The 10,588-nt window shown below is 52.5% G+C and overlaps 1 non-coding gene and 1 pseudogene across 1 annotated transcript in view; both read right to left on the bottom strand.

Annotated features, from left to right (window-relative positions):
* The window catches only part of LOC135054358 (28S ribosomal RNA), a 3,843-nt gene extending 3,761 nt beyond the window's left edge, over positions 1–82 (bottom strand). The window contains exon 1 of the ribosomal RNA XR_010243513.1: positions 1–82. This exon is cut by the window's left edge and continues 3,761 nt beyond it. This is a non-coding gene — a ribosomal RNA (28S ribosomal RNA).
* A 410-nt stretch (positions 83–492) lies between these two features.
* LOC135052797 (5.8S ribosomal RNA) lies at positions 493–633 on the bottom strand (annotated as a pseudogene).
* Between the last annotated feature and the right edge of the window lie 9,955 nt (positions 634–10,588).

The following is a 10,588-nucleotide window of genomic DNA, read 5'->3' as shown; positions in this document are numbered from 1 at the left end:
TGGGGGAATCCTGGTTAGTTTCTTTTCCTGCGCTTAGTAATATGCTTAAATTCAGCGGGTCGTCATGTCTGATCTGAAGTCTCAGTCAGGAGAGCGTACCAGGAGACAGGGAGAGGGCGGAGGGCCGACCGGGCGAGGGGGGGAGCAGCAGCGGTTTGACCCGCTGCCCCCCGCCGCCCGACCGCCTCACACTCTTCCGTAGCCCAGATCGCCTCGATCGGGTCCACCTCTTCCCCTCGACCCGGCACGTGTTTCCTCCGCCCGGGCCGCCGGCAGCCCTGCATCGACCGCAGGCAACCGCACAGCACTTGGTGGGAGAGGCAGTCGCGCCCCGGGGAACAGGGGGATCGGGAGGTACGGTTTGGCCTTGGGGTCACAAAGGCAGCCGTGCCCCCCATCTCCACTGGGGAGATGGGGACAGGCGACCGCCTGCGAGGCCCCAGCCGCGCCACGCACCACACCGGAGCGGGGTGCGGGCGATCGATGGGGGAGCGACCTTCAGACAGGCGTAGCCCCGGGAAAAACCCGGGGCTGCAAGGTCGATGATCAATGTGTCCTGCAATTCACACTAATTCTCGCAGCTAGCTGCATTCTTCATCGACGCGCGAGCCGAGTGAACCACCGCTGAGAGTCGTGGCTCTCTTTTTTTTTTCCGTTCGCTCCATGGCCGGCAGGGGCGCTCAGCGTTTCTCAAAAAAGGGGTCAGGGAGAACGCTCCCCTTGGGCCCTGGTGCCCGGGCGCCCGGATGGCGAGCCCCAGCGGGTGCCGGGGGACCCGGAAGCACAGGGCATGGGGACGGGCCGCGAACCCGTCCCGCGCCGGGTCCCTGCAGAGCTCCTGTCAGGCGACCACGCCATCTCGGGACTTCTCAACCTACCGCGCCTTCCCCCTCTCCGGGGCGGGGAGGGCCGCGAGTGGTACCCGGATCGGCCTGGAGGGGACAGTCGAATGTGCGTGCGCCCACGTCGGGCCGTCCCGGGCTCATCCCGCCGCCGGATCCAGGGGTTACGGGGAGGGGCTGCGGAGGCCCCCCGTACGTCAGGAGCGTCCGGGGGGGCGCAGGGTTGGGCCTACTCGGGAGCGGCCATGCCGGGTGCCCATCGCCACCGGCCGCGGCTGTCCCCTCCGTCACTACGGAGGCCGCGTCCGGGGCGCCGGGTCCGGCGCAGCACCGCCCCTTCATCCCACTCTCGTCTCTCCACTGCCGCCTCGTCTTTTCTGTTTCATCTCCGGGCCCAGCCGGCACGGCCGGGCCCCCCACGATCCGCGCCTCTCTCGGCTGGACGCCACGGTTCGCGGCCGAGCCGTTAATGATCCTTCCGCAGGTTCACCTACGGAAACCTTTTTACGACTTTTACTTCCTCTAGATAGTCAAGTTTGATCGTCTTCTCGGCACTCCGCCAGGGCCGTTTCCGACCCCGGTGGGGCCGATTCGAGGACCTCACTAAACCATCCAATCGGTAGTAGCGACGGGTGGTGTGTACAAAGGGCAGGGACTTAATCAACGCAAGCTTATGACCCGCACTTACTGGGAATTCCTCGTTCATGGGGAATAATTGCAATCCCCAATCCCTATCACGAACGGGGTTCAGCGGGTTACCCGCACCTGCCGGCGAAGGGTAGACACACGCTGATCCGTTCAGTGTAGCGCGCGTGCAGCCCCGGACATCTAAGGGCATCACAGACCTGTTATTGCTCGATCTCGTGTGGCTGAACACCACTTGTCCCTCTAAGAAGCTGGACGCGGACCACCGGATGTCGCGTAGCTAGTTAGCATGCGGGAATTAACCAGACAAATCGCTCCACCAACTAAGAGCGGCCATGCACCACCACCCACAGAATCGAGAAAGAGCTATCGATCTGTCAATCCTTTCCGTGTCCGGGCCGGGTGAGGTTTCCAGTGTTGAGTCAAATTAAGCCGCAGGCTCCACTCCTGGTGGTGCCCTTCCGTCAATTCCTTTAAGTTTCAGCTTTGCAACCATACTCCCCCCGGAACCCAAAGACTTTGGTTTCCCGGAAGCTGCTCGGCGGGTCATGGGAATAACGCAGCCGGATCGCCGGTCGGCATCGTTTATGGTCGGAACTACGAAGGTATCTGATAGTCTTCGAACCTCCGACTTTCGTTCTTGATTAATGAAAACATTCTTGGCAAATGCTTTCACTCTGGTTCGTCTTGCGCCGGTCCAAGAATTTCACCTCTAGCGGCACAATACGGTTGCCCCCGGCCGTCCCTCTCAATCATGTCCCCAGTTCCGAAAACCAACAAAATAGGAGACCGGAGTCCTATTCCATTATTCCTAGCTGAAGTATCCAGGTGACCGGGCCTGCTTTGAACACTCTAATTTTTTCAAAGTAAACACTTCGGGCCCATGGGGCACTCAGTCAAGAGCATCGGGGAGGCGCCGAGAGGCAGGGGCTGGGTCAGGCGGTAGCTCGCCTTTCGGCGGACCGCCAGCTCGATCCCGAGATCCAACTACGAGCTTTTTAACTGCAGCAACTTTAATATACGCTATTGGAGCTTGACATATTTTTATTCAAAAAACTCACAACAAAGCTGTACAAATATATACAAAAACAAACTATACAAAAACCAGCCTGTACAAAAAACAAAAACAGCCCCATCTTGGGTAAAATAAGTCCATAGACTCACAGTCCATATAGGGAAAGCCTCCCAAAGTCCTTTCAGTTAGAGGCTAAATTAAAAGCAAAAATGGGGCCATCACCAAAACAAACTTTAACAAATTCCATCACAAGTATTTACAACATAAGCTAAGAAGAAGTGAAAAAGCTTCTCAGATATACGTAACCCATATTTCAAAAAACAAATTAGATCACAAAATCTACGGGGGGGTCGTGAAGGACAGAAAAGCCATAGTTGGAAAAGACACCGGACTTCAACCACCCACTCAAGGGGGTTTAAGGTGCCGCCACAACCTAGACCACACCACGGCATCCATCCGGCGCTTCTCCAAATCCCTTATCTTCCACACCTCGTGAAGAATATCACCTGCCACCACTTCACAAGGGAGGACTTTTTGTCTGATTGATACCTGACACCGTGCATTCCATGTGAAGTACCTAATCACTACACTAACTAGAAACAGAGTGGTTAAAGCAAAGTGACCCACTCTCTTGAATGCCCCGTAAACCCACTCAGGGTAACTAAGACCCGAAAGGCCCGGGATGCCCAAGGCTCTGGACACTCTCCTATAAACCTCCACATTGAAAGGACACCTGAGCAAGAAATGGTCCATTGTCTCCTCCTCCCCTGGACACTCCTCCCGTGGGCAGCCACAATCATCAGCATTTCTGTACTTCAAGTTTCCTCTCACGTAGAGCCTTCCGTGAAAGGAGAGCCAGGCAATGTCACGAAACTTCAGTGGGATTCTCTGAGAGTTAACCAGAGCCAGCCCATCTGAAGACAAACTACCCGGGCAGTCTTTCAGTGCCAGCGGTTCCCAGAAATGAGACCGCAAAATTCTCCTCTCCAGCTCCCTTCTAGAGGAGTTTTTGACCTCCCCCGCTTCCAGGCCCCATCGCCTTGTCACCTTCAAGCTAGGAGCCACGTAAGCCGGGAGGTATCCATGCCTGACTCTCAAACTCTTTACACTCCCTCCCTCTAGCCAAGCATTGAGGAAGGGAAACATCCAGGCTCTAAAACCCTCTAGCCATCGAGGAGGAGTCTCTAACTGGAGACTTTCCAGATGCAACTTAAGAAAGGTCAACAAAAAGAATAGCACTGGGTTGACCATTCCCAGGCCTCCTTCCCTCCTCGATCTGTAGGTGACAGTCCTCTTAATCAGATTCAGCCTGTTTCCCCAGAGCATCTGGAAAAACAGAGCATAAATCTTGGTCCATCTAGACTCTGGCAAGAGGCACACGTAGCTGACATACAAAAAGACCGGAATCAGAAAAGTTTTGATCAAGTCAACCCTTTCCCTAAGAGACAGCTTCCATCTCTTCCATTGCTCTACCTTCCGGCCGGCCTCATCCAGTCTAAGATCCCAATTCCGAGTGGCATAATCGCCGGGGCCAAATCTGATGCCTAAAACTTTGATCTCCTGATCTTCGGGAACCCGAAGCATCTGAGTATTCCTGGACAGATGACATCACAGCATCCGCCTCAGATGGATCAGACAAGACAACTGTGACATCGTCCGCGTAAGCCACCACTTCCAGTGAAAAATCCTGGCTCAGCCGGACCCCTCTCACAATGCCACCCTCCAGGCTTCTGACGAAGGGGTCGATAGCAAAGACATATAGGAGGGTGCTCAGAGGACAGCCCTGCCTGACACCCGAATCCACCGAAAAAGTAGGGCCCACCCAACCATTTATCAGAGGGAAGCTCTCGGCTTGCCTATAGATGACACGCAGCCAATCAACCACCCTCACTGGGAGGCCATACCGTTCAAGCAAAGCCCACAGGTACTCATGGTTAACCTTATCAAACGCCTTTGACTGATCCAATGCCAGCAGGTACTTTCCCCATCTCTCAGCACGGCACCGTTCCACAGCCTCCCGGACGCCAAGGACAGCACTAAAGGTGCTCCGGCTCTTCACAGTACAGTGCTGGGAGGGAGAAAGCAGAGACCCGGAAACTTCCATCAGTCTATTAAAGAGTACCTTTGCCAGAATCTTACGATCCGTATTAAGAAGGGCGATGGGGCGCCAATTCTCAATACGGGACGGATCTTTCCCCTTAGAAAGCAAGATAAGGGCAGACAATCTCATGGAAGGAGGGAGCAAACCCTCACCCAGGCTTTCATTAAATACTTCCATGAGACGCGGGGCCAGGAGGTCACCAAAGATCTTATAAAACTCGGAGGTTAACCCATCCGGTCCTGGGGCCTTCTTCATAGACAAGGAGTCTATGGCCTCCCTGACCTCGTCCACCGTTATCAAGTCTCCCAGGGAATCAAGAGAACTGCCAAAATTCTCGAGACCAGAAGTCTCCCTCAGAAACCGTTCCATCCTCTCTCTGATAAGCAGTTTCTCAGATAAAAGGTCGGAGTAAAAGGTTTGCACAACTTCCAGAATGCCTTCCTTATCCTCACGAAGGACACCCCGGTCATCACGCAACCCCCTCACCTCCTTACAGTCAACCGAGTTCCTGCAGCTCTGGTAGGAATCAGGAGAGTGGTATTTACCATAATCCCTTTCCAGAACCAAGGACGCATACCGGTCATACTGATACTCTTTCATCTGGGCCTTTACTCGGGAGATCTCCCCACTATTCCCCTGCTCAGAAATTAAGAAATCCAGTTTCTTTCTCAAGGCATGGTAGACATTCCTTTTTAACAAGTTTCTCTTGGCTACGAGGTTGCGGAAAAAGCTGCGAGCCCTCTTCTTGCATACCTCCCACCACTCAGACCTACTCCAGCCTGCCTCCAAAAGTGACTCCTGAGATTGAAAGAAGTTCCTGAAAGACTGTCTGATCTCATCCTCCTTTAGAAGTTCAGAGTTCAGACGCCACAGGCCCCGTCCCTTCTGAGGAGTTTCCGAGGCGTTCAAGGATGCACACAGGAAAACGTGATCGGAGAATTCTACTAACTTCAGCACCGTAGCCGAAGTTTTAGAACTCTCCTTAACGAAAAACCTGTCTATCCTACTCCTACACCTACCTCTAAAATAGGTGAAACCCGTGAGGTCTGGGGAATGGCGAATATGCATATCCACCAGGCCTACCGGTCTAACCATACTAGCTAAAAAAAGGGAATCATAGCCCAGAGTAGTCTTTGAGCCTCCCCTATCTTCAGGCCTAAGGACGGTGTTAAAGTCACCACCAAAGATTATCTGCCTGCCCGAAAAAAGATATGGCTTTATCTCCCTGAAAAGACACTTCCTGTCCCATTTAGTCTGGGGACCATAGATGTTAATAAGTCTCAGGTCGTGCCCTCTCAGGTTGACATCCAAAACCATACATCTGCCTACTTGAATCTCAATAACCCGATGGACAGTTATCAAGCCGGTAAAAAGAACTGCCAACCCACCGTACGGCTCGGCCGCAAGAGACCAATAGGAGGGACCGCGTCTCCATTCGGCCTTCGCCTTATGGAGATCAGCAAGTCGACCAACCCTAGTCTCCTGCAAAAACAAAAAATCAACCTCAACCGTGTCGAAAAAATTAAAGGCCATGTAACGAGCACGCTCGGACAGAACAGATGCCACATTAATAGTGGCAAATCTAATAGGTTGGGAAGCCATCCTTACAGGGTTATTTCAAGCAGGACCTAATCACTTCTTCTTCACTTGTCGAAGGGACACGTCTTCCGATGAGCCCCACCTCTTTACACTAACCCCCGGAGGAACCACCTCACCTTCCCCGAGGTCAACCTCCTCCCCAACAGAAACTGAAATCACAGGGACAGAACCCAAAACAACTGCCGACCCCCCTCCTCCATCAGGAGGTTCTGGGGCAGGACACACAGCTGGGTCGGTTGAAGACACAAGGCTAGGGCCAGGCGCAGGGACCTCCACATCAGCCATGAGCAGACTCTGTGCCATGACTACAGGTTGGTCCACAGTCCCAGGAGCCACCACCGGGTCCACCGTACCCCCCTTCTCAAAGACCCTTCGCAGGGTCGGAGCCAGCACCTGTGCCTGAGATGACACAACCTCTTTACCTCCACTGGCAATGAATTTGCCAAGCACAACTGCCTCCCCTGCCATCTCACTCCTCCCTCTGGACCTACCTGGGTACGGGGAACCGCCTGCCACCCTCCTTCTCTGCCGTAACTTCCTAGACTTTAGCACTAACTCCCCAGAATCCTCCCTCACGATTTCACCCTCTTCCTCCTCCTCCTCACTAGAAATTGTAAAGAAGCGATTTGTCAGAACAATGCTATCATCATTCTGCCCCTTCTTATTCTTCTTCGCCTTTGCCCCTTTACCCTTCACCACAAGTTTAAAGGGGGCCTCTTCCTGTACAACAACTTCAGCCACCGGAGCAGCACCCCCGATGGACCTGCCACTTCCATGGGGGCTACAGCAGGAGGCACCACCACAGCCACCGAAGTACTAGGAACCGGGCCCAAGACCTCCTCCTCCACTCTCCTAGAGATCTCCTCTAATTCCTTGTCAAAAGAACGATTGTGAAAGGCTTCAGGACACCTACTGTATGGATGACCCATCATGCCACATAGATTACAAGAGATGGTATCGCAATCTTTTGACAGATGGCCCATCCCGCCACATTTGGAACACTTCTGCTCCGGGCAGTCCCGACTGAAATGCCTAAAATCGCCACACCTGTGGCATTTACGGGGCTGCCCAGGGTAGAAGCATTGAATCCTGTCCCTACCTATGTAAGCGGCCGAGGGAATGTGGCTGCCATTCACTAATTTAACTGTAGCAGTCCACGTACCCCCCCATACACCCAGTGCACCTGGGACTTTTTCAATGGGGGAAATTATTTTTTCCACGAATCTTTTGAGCCAAAAGCTCAAATCAATCTCACTCAGAGACTCGTTCCGGACCAATATGGTAATTTTGGTCCTCTCCTGTCTCGTTATTGCCAAGGCCCTAAACTTGTCTATGGCTCACTCAACTTGGCCGTACCCCACTTTGCCCAGGAAGCCTGTAACCCATTATAACTGACAAAACTCAAATCGAACTCAGGCGTCCCCACCGGGTGTATACAGGCGAACAAATCAGATGCCTCAAAACCCAAAGAAAATAAATTTTTCAAAAAATCAACTCTACACGGAGGAGGCTCCTCCCCTAGCCACTTTAACTGAACGGCATTACGCCGCTTCGCTGGCTGCCCACCCACGGGGTTCTACTGAGGAACTCTCCCAGGGCCGCTAGCCATGCTGGCGTACGAAGTTACACCCGGGACCACTTAGCTCCGTCCAGCCTGATTAGCTGCTTCACTCGCCACCAAATTCAGTCTCCGCTGAACAACCTCCATGGCGGCCAAAGCGGGCCCCACCCGTGCAGGAACACTCAAACTGTCACCGTAGATGGACTCTACTATCTGCTTCTGGCCGGAACTCAAACCACCCCTATCCAAACCCGGCAACCCTTGAGCCAACGTAACTGGCTTGACCACAGGCACACCTTCAGGGGGAACCAAACCACCGGACTTCCCACCATTTTCCAAAACCACATCCCCCGCACAATAATAGCGGCATTCTCCACCACACCAACAGCCGCCACAGCCGAAGGCTGAGGAGGATTCGCCGGCACTTCTACACACCCAGAATCATCCCCAGGGGACACCACTGATCTTACCCCCTCCAAATTACGAATGGAATTATACATGGGGTGCTCTACCTCCGGGGGCCCCACAACCTCCAGAGTTTGCCTATTCGGAGGCAGTTGCACTGATGACTCCGCCTCCAAACACGCCCTAACCTCTGCCGCTTTAATTTTCAATCTCCACTCCTCCAATTCCGCCAGTTTAGCACCCAGCTCTCCCTCCAACGCAGCCAGCTCAACTGAAAGCACTGGCCTCTCCCTACTATAGGCCCTATTCCTATTTCTTCTTTTTGTTGCAATTGCCTTTCTGAGCTTAGCAATCTCTTGCTCCAGGGCAGGAAGCGCAGCATCCAAATCAGCGATCACAGCAGCGGATGACTCCGCAATGACTACCTCCACAGATGCAGGTAGTTGCGGCTGCGACACACTAACTGAAACCCGCACTTGCACATCCCCCTCCACTGCTACTGATACATCCATCTGCTGATCTAACAGCTGACCCTCCACATCTTTAACCCCAATTTGCTGCACCAAACTCTGTTTTAATTCAGAAATCAGGACATCCCCACCAATAACGGCAGTGGGATTGAGCTGCAAAACAGAAGATTGCTGTGCAGAAAAACTCAAACCCTGAACCTGCCCATCCACTTCCCCAGTCACAGACACAACTGGCTGCAGCTGCACATTTCCATTAATCACCAACAACTTTGATCATTTGCTACAGCACTTTTAAACTTTAACTCCTGATCATCCAAACCGCTCAGCACCAGGCTTTGCCCGCAACCCCCTGCAGCCACAGACAGTGGTGCACCCAGGGGGGGGGGGGGGGTTCCGAGCACCCAGAAACCCCCTCCACTAAAATAAAATTATTTTTTTTTTTTTTTAGCTGCATGGGTAGTATTAATGGCTGTCTAGCGTCCTCTGCACCCTGCTGTATTCCTGGTGGCACTTGTAAGTGCAGTAAAAGTTTACTTTATTTTAATTATAGTACATATATATCCATGTGCATACATATATACACATGTATATACATACATACATATAAACACACACACATGATATATACATGTGTATATATACGTGTACTGTATGTGTGTGTGTATATATATATATATATATATATATGTATGCATGTTTAATATGCTATGTATATGTGTTTATGTATGTATGTGTGTATATATATATATACCCTTGTAGTAGCCGGCACTCGGAAAGCCTCCGTGGGCTTTCTGGCTCAGGTGCCATCCTATGAGGTTTCCACCTCCATCACTATCCCATGTAAAGAAGGCGGCACTCAGACTTGAAGGTGCAAAAGAATATTTAGTAAACAAGCTGCAGAGTTACATCAACGTTTCGGGGTGCGCAGCCCCTTCATCATCAACGTTTTGGGGCGCGCAGCCCCTTCATCATCCTGATGAAGGGGCTGCGCACCCCGAAACGTTGATGTAACTCTGCAGCTTGTTTACTAAATATTCTTTTGCACCTTCAAGTCTCTGAGTGCCGCCTTCTTTACATGGGATATATATAGATATATATAGATATATATAGATATATATATACACACACACAGACACACTAGTTTTACGGACCCAGCATATACTGGGTCACCCCAGTCCCCACCCCCGTGATTGGCTCCAACCAGTTCTGGAAACACCCCCATGCAAATCCTGCGTTTGCCACTGACAGACAATACCAGATTTTTCCCAGGCTCCAACCCCTTCATACCGGACTCTGGCCCCGGGCTTTGCCCGCACCCACCTACAGCCATAAACAATGCTTGAGGATCCCCCGGCTCCAGTATACTGGAGTTTGGCCCCAGGCTTTGCCCACACCCCCCTCCCTCCACAGTCTTATCCCCCAGCTGCACAGAGCTGGAGGACCGACTCCCAGCTACTTCGGGAGCCAAGCGGCTCCCCTCCACAGGCACCGATACTTCTGGGGACAATGCACATTCTTCTGTCTTCACCGGGCCTCCCACCGCAGATAGATGAACAGGTCCTCGTTGATCTTCTGCCGCAGACAGCATAGATGCCACCTGCAGACTCTCCATGCCGCACACAGGAGCCAGGGGCTCACCAGTTGCCACCAACAGCCCAATCCCCTCAGCAGGAGCCACAGGTAACAAAGGAGCCGATGGCTCCATTTTTTCCACACTTTCTAAATTCCCAGGCACCAATAAAGCTTTCTCAGGGTTTTGTATTATGCTCATTTTGTGTTGTAGTCCAGCTGCTGCATTACAGGCTTGTAGACCCACATTGACTGCTGGGACCTGTAGTTCCACTTGCTGCACATGCACCTCACTTTTGGCACAGTCCTGCTTTAAATTGCTCACGCCATGTACCATCAACTTCCCACTTGGCTGCAAATCCACAGCAACTGCTGACAGCT

Source organism: Pseudophryne corroboree, chromosome 2, assembly GCF_028390025.1.
Source record: "Pseudophryne corroboree isolate aPseCor3 chromosome 2, aPseCor3.hap2, whole genome shotgun sequence".
NCBI classification, from domain to species: domain Eukaryota; kingdom Metazoa; phylum Chordata; class Amphibia; order Anura; family Myobatrachidae; genus Pseudophryne; species Pseudophryne corroboree.
Note: the sequence above shows the minus strand (reverse complement) of the source record. Positions and strands in the feature narration are given on the sequence as shown.